Raw genomic sequence first — 15,747 nt, forward strand, 5'->3', positions numbered from 1 at the left:
ATCCTTTGAAAGAACCTGACATCATGAGCTAAAGAATCTTTGAGAATAAAATGCACAGGATCATAGTCAGAATTATTTCTCTGACCACACTGAAAAATAACTGACAAGTAAAGATTTATTCATATGATTAATTTCTTGTCTTTGCTATTTATTACAGAAAAGCACTGCTCATGGTGGAATATGGAGTAGAATGAGTAGACAGATGAAAGACCTCAAAGAAAGGGGAGGGATGTGCCATCAGGATGCCGGCCAGGCTTCCCTGGACTGAAGACCCCACCAATGTGTACTGGAGCTCCGCTTCTCCAGATACCCACCCTACTAGGGAAAGAGAGAGGCAGACTGGGAGTATGGACCAACCAGTCAACATCCATGTTCAGCGAGGAAGCAATTACAGAAGCCAGACCTTCCACCTTCTGCAACCCACAATGACCCTGGGTCCATGCTCCCAGAGGGATAGAGAATGGGAAAGCTATCAGGGGAGGGGATGGGATATGGAGATTGGGTGGTGGGAATTGTGTGGAGTTGTACCCCTCCTACCCTATGGTTTTGTTAATTTATCCTTTCTTAAATAAAAAATAAATTAAAAAAAAGAAAAAATATAGAGATGAAAGAGAAAAACAAGATTTCTCTCTGACATAAAGCTAAATTTACCACAATGGTGAATATGAAGTATACACATAAAAAAAAAAAAAGAAAAAAAACATGAACTGATAAAGAGGAAGTGTTCAAAGTTCCTCTCTTATCCTATGGTTTTTGTCAGTGTTTTCTTTTTATAAATAAAAATTATAAAAAGAAAAAAAAAAGGGAGGGATGAAATTGAACATGTACATTCCAATAACATACCAGTAGAATTTATATCAAATTTTCTTTCCAGGTATTTTTGATTTATCTGTGATGTTAACAGTGTTGAGTTGTTCTCATGTACTTCAAAATTAAAAGTTTTAGGGGATTGGGCGGTGGCGCACCAGTTAAGCACATATATCGTAAGAAGGACCAAGGCAAGCATGTGTGTTTGAGCCCTGCCTTCTTACCTGCAGGGGTCGCTTCACAAGTGGCAAAGCAGGTCTTCAGGTGTCTCTCTAACTCTCTCCTTCTCTGTCTCCACAACCCTCTCAATTTCTCTCTGTCCTACCCAGTAAAATGGAAAAAATGGCCACCAGGAGTGGTGGATTCATAGTTCAAACACTGAGCCACAGCAATAACCCTGGAGGCAAAAATAAATAAATAAACATTAGAAGTTTTAGAAAATGTTGAATTATCTGTCTATTCTCACATTTTTTAGATGAATGAGGGCATGTTTCTTATTTCTGTTTCAGCACCTGAAAAATATTTGAATTGATTTCCTCTTTTGCCATTGCTAAATACATATATATATGTGTGTGTGTGTGTGTGTATATATATATATATATATATAAAGTACTATTTAGGCTAAAGAATCTAAGAATACTAAACAAAATTAGTTTACACAATATATCCAGGTAAGTCACATTGTTTTCATCTTTATTTGTTTTTTTTTTAAACTCATGAAGGAAGACAACAAAAACTTACACAAGACAACAAAGAAAATGTTTGAAATGCTGACAGACATTTGACAGAAAGAACTGCTCTAGCAAGGGAAAGTGGGGAAAAACATTCTTGTGAAGGCGAAGATTAATTTCAATTGGAGAGGAAAAGATTAAGACTCCACAAAATAAAATGTCTGGGATTTGGAGAACAGGCGGTCAGTGAGAGAAATTTACAAGGCTATTTAATGATTTAGCAAATACTTATGTTGCAAAGAAAAGTTCAATCTGTGGTCCAGGAGGTGTTGCAGTGGATGAAGTGTTGTGCTCTCAGGCAAGAAGTCCTGAGTTTGCTCCTTGACAGCATGTGCGTGCACCAGAGTGATGCATGATTCTCTTTCTCTCTCCACCTAACTCGTCTCATTAATCAATAAATAAAAACTTCAAAAAGAAAAAGGCAAAGCTTAGTATAACCTGTAGATGTTCCCAATTACTGAGAATGATAGAAGAGAGAGAAAGAGAACCAGATATCACTCTGGTGCATGTGCTACCAGGGACTGAACCTGGGGCCTCAGACTTGAGAGTCCAATGCTTTATCCATTGTACCATCACCCAGATCACCTCACTTGTGTTTTTATGTAGGAAGATGCCAGCAAAAAGTATGATGTCATTGTGACTGATAATCATTCCTTTTTCATAGCCACTATATTTTCAAAATATAATGCAACAGGCATGTTCTATTTTTAAATTATAAATGTGAAATGGAAGTTTTGGGGTTTGTTTGCTTTTTGACAGAGTCCTTTAGATGGATTCATATTATTTATAAGAGTTAGATGAAAATCATAAATACTGAGTTAAGTGACTTCCTTTGGTGTATCAGAAACATCCATTTGTTTATTAATCTATCAGATGGCAGAGAGCGCATTTAATACACACACATACTTGGAGCAGTAATAGCACCTTCCACATGTGTCAGCCTTTAGCACATGATTAATGTGGCAGCATGAAGGTACTTTAGTGGCCTTTAGCTTTCTAATGCTAAAGGTGAACTCAGAAAAATCCAGAAAGATGCATTTGCCAATCCTATAAAAATACTATATCAACTGTTAACTTGCCAGTTGCATGTAACAGCTAGTAGAGAATAAATGCATTCAACTCACGTACTTCAGGTAATAACAGAGTAGTTTATTATCATTGCAGGTGCAGAAACCTGCCAACATTTCAGCCATCTGGGCTTCCTCAGGGCAGTATCCAAGTAAAATATGTGACTGAAATGTGTGTGCTGAATACAGTTTGATTCATTTTTTTCATGTTATGGACTCTAAATTGCTTTAGATATTTTGGAGAGGTAATTCTGCAGTGTTAGTTTACTTGAGAAAGCCATCAACTTTTTCTAATTTAAGCCCATTAATGTTCTTACTAAATAGCTTATGTCTGAATGATAATGGATGTTCAGATGGCATTTTATAACAAGAAAATTGTGGTAAATGTAATATAATTGAATAAACAAGAGCCACAATTCCTCAGGGGCTAATGAACAATGTATCTCTTAACATATTTCACCAGTTGTAATATCATGAAGCAGAGATTCTATTCATTAGTAGTTAAGCATATGCTATCATGACTGATCAGAAGTCTTATTTTTAAAGTCTCACTAAAATCCTTCGTAACTAAAGGCCAAGTCATGACTGTGAAGCTACAAACTTTTTTTTTTTAAATGAAGCATATTTCCTGCCAATAGGCTGTGATCTTTCTCCATTTTAGTACTAAGTAAGATGATTAGGACTGAAAGTTAATGACAGATAAATAAGCATATCTGTAAGCTCTTCTACTTCATAACTCATTACTTTTGGCTAACAGTGTGTCAGTAAACAAAGGTACCTATCCTCCCTTATTCTGTACTACTGAAGAGTGATTAAAATTAGATTGTATTGGACTTAAAATATGTTAATACCCGCCAAAACCTATGGACATCTAATTTTTGATAAAGGGACCCAAATTATTAAATGGAAGAGGGAGGCTCTCTTCAAGAAATGGTACCAGGACTCCTGTACTGAATATGGTCCCTAGATTAAACCAATAGGGTTTATAGTTAACAATACTTCTATACTTTCTTTATATTTGGGAGCTACTCTCTTCCCTGATCCAGCTTTCTAGTCTTTTTTTTTTTTTTAACTATGACACCACCTCCCCAGACAATAACCTAGGTCCACTTGCATATTAGAACGCAGGCACAGGCAAAATCTAATAAAGTCATGGGCCCCTTGGAATATACTTAAAATAGACCTACTAGCTTTTTCCAAAACAGAAGCCCCAAATCTTCATCAGCAATATTCTTGCCTTTAGGTTCATTATTAGTCAACAATTTGTTCTGATTTATATCTTAACTCTTTTTCAGCCACCAGGTTCCAGATGACACGATGATGCCAACTGGACTTCCTTGGGCATGTGTCTTGAAGCCCTGCCTCCCCAGATCCCTGTCCCACTGGCGAAAGAGAGAGACAGGCTGGGAGTATGGATTGACCTGCCAATGCCCATGTTCAGAAGAGAAGCAATTACAGAAGCCAGACCTTCCACCTTCTGCACCCCACAATGATCATGGGTCCGTACTCCCAGAGGAATAAAGAATACGGAAGCTATCAAGGGAGAGGATTGTATGCAGAGTTCTGAGGGTGGGGATTATGTGAAAATGTAACCTTATTCTATAATCTTGTCTATATTTCCATTTTATAAATAAAAATTAAAAAAAATAAAATAATATATGAATACTAATAAAGGCAATTAAAACAAAATATTCTTTTAACAATGCTTTAAAATACACTTTGTAAAAGTTTTCATGGATTTATTTCTTGAGAGACAGATTTAAAGAAAGAGAGGCCCACCCTGGCTAATACACTGCTGGAGATCCAACCTGGGACTTCTTACAAGTTCTGACATCCACCATAAGAACCACCTTCCCCAGCTGGAATCAAAATATTCTTGAGTTCTTAGTTCAAGAAAAAAATAATAATACTCGGAATCCAATTATTAAAAAGAAATAATGTTTCATTGCTTTTGTCCTTTTAACAGAGAGAAAAAAGTTGACGACATTCTGATGCAACTGTTCTCAATCTCTCTCTCTCCCTCCCTCTCTCCCTCTCTCCCTCCCTCCCTCCAGGGTTTATTGCTGCTGGCACTTGTTGGTATGCTTCTAATTCTGCTTCTAAAATCCCTTCTGTTTCATTGGTTTAATCCCCTCTGCTTCACACTGTATTCTATTTACATAACCACTGTTAACAAGCACCGCCCTGCCTCCGGGGCATTGGCTTAATCCTCACTGTTTTGCATGCTTTTTCCTTCTCCCCACCCCCTATCCTACGTACATCCCCTTCGGGCCTGACTCTTCCGCCTCAGGATATATAAGGACAAGATTGTGATTAGAGATAGATTAGACTGCGCTGCATTCCACATGAATAAAGAGATACTGCTTCCCAGCTCAGACATGAGTTCCTGGTCGTCTGTCTCCCGCCCGCGAAGCTAGCCCGGTAAATGGTGCCCTAAACTGGGATGGGCAGGCACTATTCCTGGTGGCCACTGTTCCTAATATTTTTAATTGGCTAGGACAGGAAGAAGTTGAGAGAGGAGGGGGAGATAGAAAGGGAGAGAGAAAGATAGATTCCTGCAGACCTGCTCCCATTCGTGAAGCTTCCTCCCTGCAGGTGGGGAGGTGATGGCTCAAGCCCTGGTCCTTGCACATGTCCTTGTGCTTCTTACTATGTGTGCTTCAACAGAAACATCACTGCCCAGCCCCTTGATGGAACTATTCTTTAAAGTTTACCTCTTTAATTTTGTATGCCTTGAATATTTTCACCATTGTTTTTTAAATTGTTTCATTAAGTAAGCAATTTATAAGACAACCATTGCCAAATGGGTACCATTTCTGTCTTTTCATGAAAATTGTCCGAACACCACTTCTACCACCAACCTAGGTCCCTAGTGCCTATTCAGCCCTCTCTCTCTACACAATCCTCCTTCTTTGGCTCAAGGAAAGAAGGGCAAAATACAGGGTGGGACTTGATTTTTCCACCATCTTTGGCTAGTATCTTGACCCTCAGGCATTTGGTGTCACAATCTATCTGCATACAAGTCAGAAAATATCTCGAATGATTCTACCCCAGAATACTGCCTTACCTGTCCCACACAACAACAGCAACAAAATGGAGAAATAAGTTTTACTTAACTTGTAACATATTGCTTATTCATTATTGTTGCTTCTAAACTTTATTTGGATATATACAGAATTTTACTATACAAACAGACTAAGATAAATGATTAGTCATCATTTTGTATTCCAAAATTCTAAGAGTTAATTAAATTGTGACTTTTTAAATTCAATATCAAAATCAACATGTCACAGTTTGTATTTTGTTATTTCCAAACAATCCTTTATTCAGCATATGTTGATAAACGTAGTCCTTGATTATTTTTCCCAAAAGAATTTAATGATAATATATTGAAAAGAAAAGCTCATGTTGCTTCTGAAAAAAAACCAAGAATAGCATACAATGTGAGACAAGCTATTTATTTGGGAAAGTGTTCAATCTATTTATATTATGTAAGTCACACTGATAGCTTGCTTAGAGAAACTGACCAAAATCTAACAGAACCCTGATGAAAGAATATAGAATAACTAACCTAAACAGGTCTGTCTCATCTAATGACTACAGAATGCATGGTGTGTCATCTGTACATTTTGAGATGAAATGGTTCTATGTTGCCCGTAGTGGTAAACATAGGTCATTTTAAAGAATAACAGAAATATCTATGCAAGGTAGGAAAAAAGTTACATTGCAAGTAAAATAGCTATTATTTTGTAATGTCCACCTTCAGAAGTCTACACACATTTTATACTTACTCTCTACACATAGCCACAAAACTATAGACAAAATAAGAAAGAAGATACCCTTTGTAGAATGCTATCTTTGACACTAAATTCACAGGATGGGAAGGTAATTTATGAGGTAAAACTGTACTTTTTCATAGGCTCTTTGGAATAGAATAGGACTACTAACTATCTACAAAATGGAGACCCCTCCCCAACTCTTCATATGAACTATTCCAGCTTTTAGGTTCATGATTAGTCATCAATTTGTTTGGCTTTATATATTTTAACTCTTTTTTTCAGCCACCAGGTTCCAGATGCTAACATGATGCCAACTGGACTTCCCTAGGCAGAGGGCCCCACCAATGTGTCCTAGAGCCCCATTTCCCTAGAGCTGCACCTCACTAGGGAAAGAGAGAGAGAGAGAGAGAGAGGCAGACAGACAGGAAGGCTAGGAGTATGGCTTGACCTACCAAGGCCCACATTTAGCATGGAAGCAATTACAGAAGCCAGACCTTCCACCTTCTGCATTCCATAATGTCCCTTGGTCCATACTCCAGAGGGATAACGAATAGGAAAGCTATCAGGGCAGGGGATGGGATATGGAGTTCTGGTGGTGGGAATTGTGTGGAATTGTACCCCTCTTATCCTATGTTTTTTGTCAGTGTTTCCTTTTTATAAATAAAATTTTTAAAAAATATATGTACTTTTTCACGGTGGCAGAGGTGAGGTAGATGGAGAGAAATAATGACTAAAAATCAAGAGAAAACTCCTCAATAAACGGAAAGGAAATTTTTGGTCAAGTCAGAAGAAATGTTCTCCACCAGTGTTAAGTTCCTTTTTCTTACTAAAAAAAAAAAAAGAAGAAAAGCTGACAATGCTACCTAATGAATTCATAAAAGAGATTATTTAAGGCCAATGTGAAAGAGTTAGTAAACCATATCTGCAGTGTTAAGAACCTAGGAGCAAGAACTACAGATGGTTATCTCTGGTACAGACGTGATAGACATACGTATCTTTTTAAAATAAAGATATATATTTTTTAATAAAGATATATTTTTATTTATTTATGAAAGAAAGAAAACCAGAACGTCAATTTGACATACATGATGTATATAACCCATCTCAGTATCTCATGCTTTCAAGTCCAAAACTGGAAGTCACTGTACCATTTCTGCAGTCTCACTTTCATTATTTTTATAAGCAAATGTATCGTGGTTGTGGAACATTGCACCTTGAAGGAAATTCCAATCTGTCGTCAACCTACATAATAATTAGGGTAAGCAGGTAAATATTTTCTGTAGCGCTTTTTTAAAATGATGTGTCTATAACACAACAGCCTATCTTTCTTACCCTGAAAAACAGGTGACTTATGGAGTCAGATAAACATCTGTCTTATTCACAAAAGTGTATCATCTTTAATCATCACTGACTCATCGCTGCATCACAGAGAATTTAGAATATCGTTTATATTTATACATTTAAGCATTTATTATAAGTAAAGGAGAGAGTGAATTACCTAGAAATTCTATTTTATGGTTTCATAAAGCTGAAATTTCTAGCACAAACAATGGTATTTTGATTACCAGGAGAATGTATCTTTTATTCTTCTTTCTTCTTCTTTTTTCCTGTTTCTTTCATTTTTAACATTGTGTTAATGAGGTATAAATACTACACATTTTCTCAATTTTTCCTAAATAATAATAATTTAATAAGTACCACTAATAATCAATAGATATCATTTTTTAGTCTCACTTTTGAGTGTCTTTTGTTGCACTGATTCATATTTTCCTAAGCTTCTTTATTTTTCTTACTTTGGGGAGGGGGTTATTACATAGTGGACAAGAGGGATAGAAGGGACGTATCATGTATGTCAAAACCATTTTAGTTTAACCATTCTAGAAATTTCATAATACACAGGGTACAAAAGTTATTGATATCTATCTTATGTTTAAAAAACTATAATATTTTTTTCAATTAATTGATGAGTAAGTTTTGATAATTATTAAGACCCTGATATAAGTGGATACTTGCTTTGAACCTTGCATTTCATATTTTAAAACTAAAAAAAAAGTTAATATATTAACTGTCAGACTCATTTTTTATTTTTTAATCTTTCTTAATGTTATTTTGATTTATTTTTGCTCTCCTGGCCTTCAAAGCCTCTTTTAATGCCTCCAAAACTATTTATGTGGAAAATGTAAATTCCTCTCTGCCCAAATTGCTTAACTGCTCTTCGTCAGCAGCCCAGATATCTAAAACTTCAATTATGCTTTTAACTATATACAGCTGAATAGAAAGAAAGAGAAAGAGGATGTGAAAGAGAGGTGAGAGAGAGAAAGATCGAGCAAGAGATAGGATAGGTCCTTGTCTAATGTTTATAGGAATCTCCAAATTATTTTCCACAGGAGTTGAACTAATTCACAGTCCCACTAACAGCATAAGAGTTCTCTAGTCTAAGTTCCAACTTTCCACCTTGTCTTTTCCATTCTTTCCTTGTTTTTTAAGGTCCACCTATAAGTAAGATAATTTGATATTCCTCTTTCCCCTTCTGGTTTATCTCACTGAATATGATTCCTTCAACTTCAGTGAAAAAAGAAGACTTAATCATTCTTTATCATTTCTAACCAATCAGCAGCTGTTATTATGTTGCTTCCAATTTAAGCTATTACAAATTGCTCTGTTACAAACATACATCCTTCTATTATGAACATAGAAACATATCTGCACATAGATCTTTATAGATAGTTATTATGTTTCTAACAAACTAATACAAAAAATAAAGAGAAACACAGAGACAAAGAGAGTGGGAAAGACATAATAGCAATAAAACTTATGGCTTCCCCCAGTGCAGTGGGAACTGAGCTCAAAGTAAGCTAAGCAGATGATGACAGAAAAGAAAAAAACATTTTAAAGAAAGATTATTAAAAAAAAAAAGTTTGCCTTTACCTAGGAGTTTTGCTATAGTACAGGTTGTAGTATATATTAATTAATTGATTAATTAATTAATCAATTAATTCAACAAAAAATGTGTTGACGGACTGCTATGTGTTATGTGCTGGGCCTAAGAGAACATTTTCAGTGGAACAGGGAGTCGGGCAGTAGTACAGCGGTTAAGCCTACGTGGCACCAAGCTCAAGGACCAGCATAAGGATCCTGGTTGGATCCCCCAGCTTCCCCACCTGCAGGGGAGTCGCTTCACGGGTGGTGAAGCAGGTCTGCAGGTCTCTGTCTTTCTCTCCCCCTCTCTGTCTTCCCCTCCTCTCTCCATCCTATCGAACAATGATGACATCAATAACAACAACAATAATAACTACAACAATAAAAAGGGCAACAAAAGGGAAAATAAATAAATTAATATTAAAATAATAAAATAAATATATACTTCCAGTAGAACAAGTCATTGATAAACAGGTAAGTATAATACAAAGCTCTCAGTTCTACAAAATTATGTGCCAAGTAGAATGATACTTAGACTATATCATTTGAAACAAAATATCACAAGATATAATTGTATACCTCAAATTTATTATTTGCCCCTTTGTCTTTGCATCTTAACATTTATATTTATCATTCACTAGTTTCTATATTTACATGGTCCTCAACTGTCCATATTCCTCATTCCATACATATGTATTAGTGGATTGACCTTTTCGACATATATTTCCCATGAAATGTGAAAAACAGTAATAAAGTTACCAGGTTTGGGGAAGATTACCTCAAAATATGTAAGATTGGAATATTATATTGAGTTATAGTTACTTAGATTGGTAAAGCAAAAAGAATAGTTTGACTATATCTCCCTTGAAAGCCAGAAACAAATTTCTCATGTAAAAGTAACTTCCCTTCACAAAGGGGAATGAACAGGAAAATTGGGCACAGAAAGTTGTTTCAGCAAATGTCGCTTAGTTTTTCATTAAATAATACTCTTGCCTGAAGTTGCCTTGTCTTGGTAGCTTTTCTTGAGTCTGTTTGTCTAAAAGATATAGAATAGACTGTCTTGACTAGTTCTTAGGCATCATAATTATGGGATTTCTTATGTACAAAATTTAATTTGCTTTTTTCTCCTATTAATTGGTCCAATGTCAATTTAATTAACAGTCAAGTCAAAAGAGCCTATGTAAGCAAGTTAGATGATATTTTGCAGGCAAATTCTGGAGTTGTTCAATTAAACCAGTGTTATCTCACTTGAATACCTATGAATCAATGAGTATTTATTTAGTGTCCCCTAGAGTGTTACACTTCTTAAAGGATCATAAAGAAGATTAAGACAAGATCTTTGTCTACATCTGAGGCTACTATACTTCATTTGGAGAGAGAAAAAGACAAATATACATGTCACCTTGAAGTGTCTAATCCACTTATCAATTTATTCACTGTGAATCCAGGGGTGTAACATAACCACTCTCCGACAAACATTCTTTGGGTGTCTGTTATATACTTGGAGCAGTTTATTTTTCTTAATTTATAAGTATTATTATTTCTCACAATACTCTTTCTAATAGCAGATTAGAGGGACCAAGTCATATATATATTACATTTAAAATCACCAAATGCAGTAAGTATCAAATGCAATGTGACAGAGGAATTTTAATCTAACTAATTATCAAATCAGAAGAAATACAAACAGAGAGATCAATGATTTGGGAAGCTATTTGAGTAATGCTGATAAAATTCAACCCCTAAAGGCTGTGTACATTTTTTTTTATAAGATAACTTTTTTTTTTATTTAAGAAAGGATTAATTAACAAAACCATATGGTAGGAGGGGTACAATTCCACACAATTCCCTCTACCCAATCTCCATATCCCACCCCCTCCCCTGATAGCTTTCCCATTCTCTATCCCTCTGCATGGACCCAGGGAAGGCTGTGTACTTAAATGTAATCTCCATTTATCCTTCATTTTTATCTTAGTGGATCAATCTAGAAATGCTGTTTATCTCTTTTTTTTTTATTTTTAAATTTTTCCCTTTTAAATGTTGTCCTTGTTTATCAGTTGTTGTTATTGCTATTGCTGTCGTTATTGTTGGATAGGACAGAGAAAAATTAAGAGAGGAGGGGAAGACAGAGAGGGAGAGAGAAAAACCCCTGCAGGCCTGCTTCACCGCCTGTGAAGTAACTCCCCCGCAGGTGGAGAGCTCAGGACTCAAACCAGGATCCTTAAGCTGGTCCTTGCGCTTTGTGTCATGTGTGCTTAACCTGCTGCGCCACTGCCCGGCTCCCCCGTTTATCTCTTCACATCATCAAATTTTACATATTTTATAAAATATTCTGCTGAAATAGAATGTGCTATTATTCACTGTTCACTCTCTCATCCATCCTGTTCCAAGTTTAGCCAGAAAATACTATCTTTCTGGTCTCAGTTAAACTACCACTGCCAACTTCTTCTGTGATCTAAATTAGTTTCTCCTGTGCTATTATTTTTTTTTTTTTACTTGATGGAATAATGGTTTACAGTCAACAGTAAAATATAGTAGTTGGTCCATATGTAACATTTCTCAGTTTTCCACATAAAACTAACCACCATCTCCCCCACCCCCACCCCCCAGATCCTCTGCCATTATGTTCCAAGACTTGAACACTCTCACCACCACCATCACCACCACCACCCAGAGTCCTTTGGTGCAATACACCAAATCCAGTCCACGTTGGGCTTTGTGCTCTCTTTTTTTGTTCTTGTTCTGTAATTCTTTTCAAAGAATCTATTCCTTTGTCTCTTGAGATCACACTCTTCACAAATTGTAACTATATCTTATTTGGTAAGTTTGCTAAGTGAGCATATTGTTTGTCTCTGTCACTGACTGTTAATATGTTGAAAAGAAAATGCTGTTCTTTGTCAGTAAGTATGTGCTTAGATTCCAGCAATCAAATAGATACATAAATACATTCATTAAGAACATTTTAATGGATAAAGGTTAGCAATATTTAAAATTAATTGTTAAAGCAAAATGCAAAATTTTCATTACTGCAAGCGACTGAAAGAAAACATATGTCAATGCTTTAATAGAAGTCATGGTTTTGAGAAAATATTTCATCTTTCCTGAAAAGAAATGACATTCAAAATATAAATATGAAGCAAGGGTATTCAAGTAATGGGTAACAAAACAAACTATAAGTATGTGATGCATGTTCATAATTTTAAAGTCTAATAGAGCAAAAAACTTTTCTTATTTGAGAAGTAGCAGGAAACAGGCCTTGAATGATTCATTAAAATAATCAAGAAAAACTAGAGCAAGACATACAAAAAACAAAAAGGAAGGTTTGGGAAATTTTAGAATAAAGTAATCTGAAAGAAAAACATAGGTCACTATGAATTTATATAAACCAGATTAGCTTCATAGATCCCGATGAGAGATATTTACCGTCTTAATTTTATTTCTTTCAAATATAGATCTATTTTCCATCTATTGCTAAATGTTCTTAGTTTCCAATATTACTCCTTCATTAAACCATCATTTTTATTATGAGAAAAATATTTTTCTTTGCCTACTCTGGACCTTGTGTATATATTATTTCATTGGTTCTACATTATTATTCCATGCAAATAGAGTGGGACAGAAGTGCCACAGCATGGATCTTTTTCCCTGTTCCATATCACTCTGAGAGCTAAATTTAGGCCGTGGACATGCAAAGACACGCATTCTGCCTTGTGAGCTATCTCTCTGCTTCCATTAGGAAACCACTGACACCAAGATGCAAATTTCAGCAAATTTCCATTAAATTATACAGGCAGTGCATATAGAGGTTTAATTTGCGAAATTAATATTTTTGAATACTATTATTAATGTTGTCAAAATTCAAATGCAACTGTAATGAGTGAAGAGGTTTTTTTTTCCTTTGACTTTTACAAAATGATTAAAAAAAATTGGTCCTACAAACACTTAAGACAAGACTCAAATCTTTCTACAATCTGTGAACATAAGTGGCAGGATGTTCACCTTTGTTTAATAAAAGGATTTTAGATGAAAAGACAAATAGTAGAACAACTGAGAGCAATTTGAGAAAGATCAGTTCATCAGAAGAGTCACAGCTGGAAAACATCTTCACCTTCCCAGGATTATTTCAATTAATCATGGGAAGTAATTACAAAATATCACAACTGTTCTTTAGACTCTAAATTTAAATATAAAACAGTTCATTCAATTATGAATTTTCCTGCACAAAATAATCCAAATCCTAATTTTATGTTAAGTAGCTACAATCAAAATGTTTTAACATATTCTATAAATACTGGGTATAAAAATGACATAAACTTTTACAGGGAAGGAAGAATTTAGAGGGTTGCATTGGGAGTGGCAATACAGTCACATTTTTTGTGCAAAACAAGACTATTTCCAGAGAGCTAAAGTTAGAGAAATGAGTTTCCCCAAAAAGGCTCTGAATATTTGTTTTAGCGTGTTAGAGTTCTCAGTATCCACTAAACGATCATAGTTGTACAGATTAGCAAAAGGCTACAACCATACTCCAGTCCCATGGTTATCTAGCAAGCAATCAACATGTGCAAAACATAGTGGAAAGAATCTTTGCTTTTACCAGACACTAAGATAAAAACTTGCATTTAAGTGAACATTCATCATTTGAAGATTCAATAGCTAAGAACTCTGGGCAAATAGACATAATTCAGAGAAACAATAGAAACACAATACATATTGGGTACATTAGCCTTCAAGGACATATTTCAAGACAAGAAATAGGTATCCAGACAGGGAAAAACAGAACATTCACTTAGCAAACTCTCTTCAAAACGTTTACATTGATTTCTCTGTGAACCAGTTTGTTCTACCATGACTGACAAGAACAATGATACAAATTCTCTCAACTTTCTCATGAGGTAGAGCTTCTAACCACAAGGAGCTTTGTCTGTTTGTTCTGGACCATCAGTTGCTATCTAAGTCAAACCATAAAAAAAACATTTGTAAAGTATAGAGTTAATGGGCATTAAGTACATACAATGTTTTCATTTTCATTAAAGAGTCAGTCACTCTTCAAGTTCTTGATGATATGTCAAATTTAAGAGCTAGAGCAGTAGTAGCAGGTGGAATTTACATGCAAGAGGTCCCTGAGTTGATCCTTGATACTATCAATAGTCAGAGCTGAGCAGTGCTCTGGTATTTTTTTTTTTTTTTAATGTGTTTGTGTATTGGTGTGTTACAAACTGAAACACCTTTCCTTGGTAAACTCTCTTCTGGATGGTATTCTCTACACAAAAATAATTTGTGATTTAAACTCCTAAGAAACCCAGTACTTAATATATTGTACCTGCTTAGGTGCCGTATAACTAAATGTGGACACATATGGAGGCAGATTTGTTAAAGGCAAAGGCCCAATAAACCTAGACAACAAGTAAACAATAAATGGCACTAAATGCTTTAACAACTGGGAGAACGTCTAACCTCATCAGATAAAGAAAGGACTACAAAAGCTGGATAAGGGCAAGAGACTGGCTCACTTAATGATGGGCTTTTTGGTCAATAACAGGCCACCCCATCATTGGGGGCCCTAGTCAGAAAAATCCTTGGATTCCCCGTAGACAATATGAATACAGACCTCTACAAATCCCTCTCTTCTGTCGTGTCCAATGGAGAAGCAACTACAGAATTTAGAATGCCCACCTTCTGCACCCCCCAAAATTTCTGGTCCATACTTCCCGCGCATAAGAGCTGCTAGGGAAAGATGACCAGAGGGTCCTGAACTCCAATTCTAACAGCATCCAGAAAGAGAAGAGGAAAAAAATGAATGAACATTCTGAAGTAGTAACATATATAGGAGTGATGTAGAAAGGAAGAGAAGACAGGACCATAGAAAGAAATTGGCAAATGTATATAAATATCGTGAAAGAAATAATAGCCTGTATCTGTTATCTTGGGAGAACTAATGCAGTTTCCAATGGAGGGAATGGGGACACAAAACTCAGGTGGTGGGAGCAGTGTGGATGTTACCCCTATTGTTTCATAATTTTGTATCAGTATAAAAATACCAATAAAATGAAAACGAAATGAGAAGATCGATGATCTATGTGGTAAAGAAATTTATATTACACGGATCCAGATTCAAGCCACTACTCCCCACCCTTAGGGGAAAAGCTTCACAAGTTGGGAAGCAGATCCTACAGCCATCTGTTTGTTTGTTTTTCTCTCTCCCTATTTCCCCCTTCTGTCTTAATTTCTCTCTGCCACAAAGCAGACCTTGGACAGCATTTTATATATTGCAACAAAGTAAAGGATTCTGGGGTGGTGGTAGTAGGGGTAGGGGCGTGTTCAGGTCCTGGAACATGATAGTGGAGGATTACTTAGGTGGGGAATTAGAGTGTTATGTAGAAAATAGAAATGTTACAAATGTACCAACTACTGTATTTTACTGTGGAGTGTAAACCATTAACCCGC

General features: G+C 35.7%; 1 protein-coding gene across 4 annotated transcripts in view; it reads right to left on the reverse strand.

The window, feature by feature from the left end:
- The window catches only part of CADM2 (cell adhesion molecule 2), a 1,068,981-nt gene that overhangs the window by 154,834 nt on the left and 898,400 nt on the right, over positions 1–15,747 (reverse strand). The window lies entirely within an intron of this gene.

This window comes from Erinaceus europaeus, chromosome 14 (assembly GCF_950295315.1).
Source record: "Erinaceus europaeus chromosome 14, mEriEur2.1, whole genome shotgun sequence".
Classification (NCBI taxonomy): domain Eukaryota; kingdom Metazoa; phylum Chordata; class Mammalia; order Eulipotyphla; family Erinaceidae; genus Erinaceus; species Erinaceus europaeus.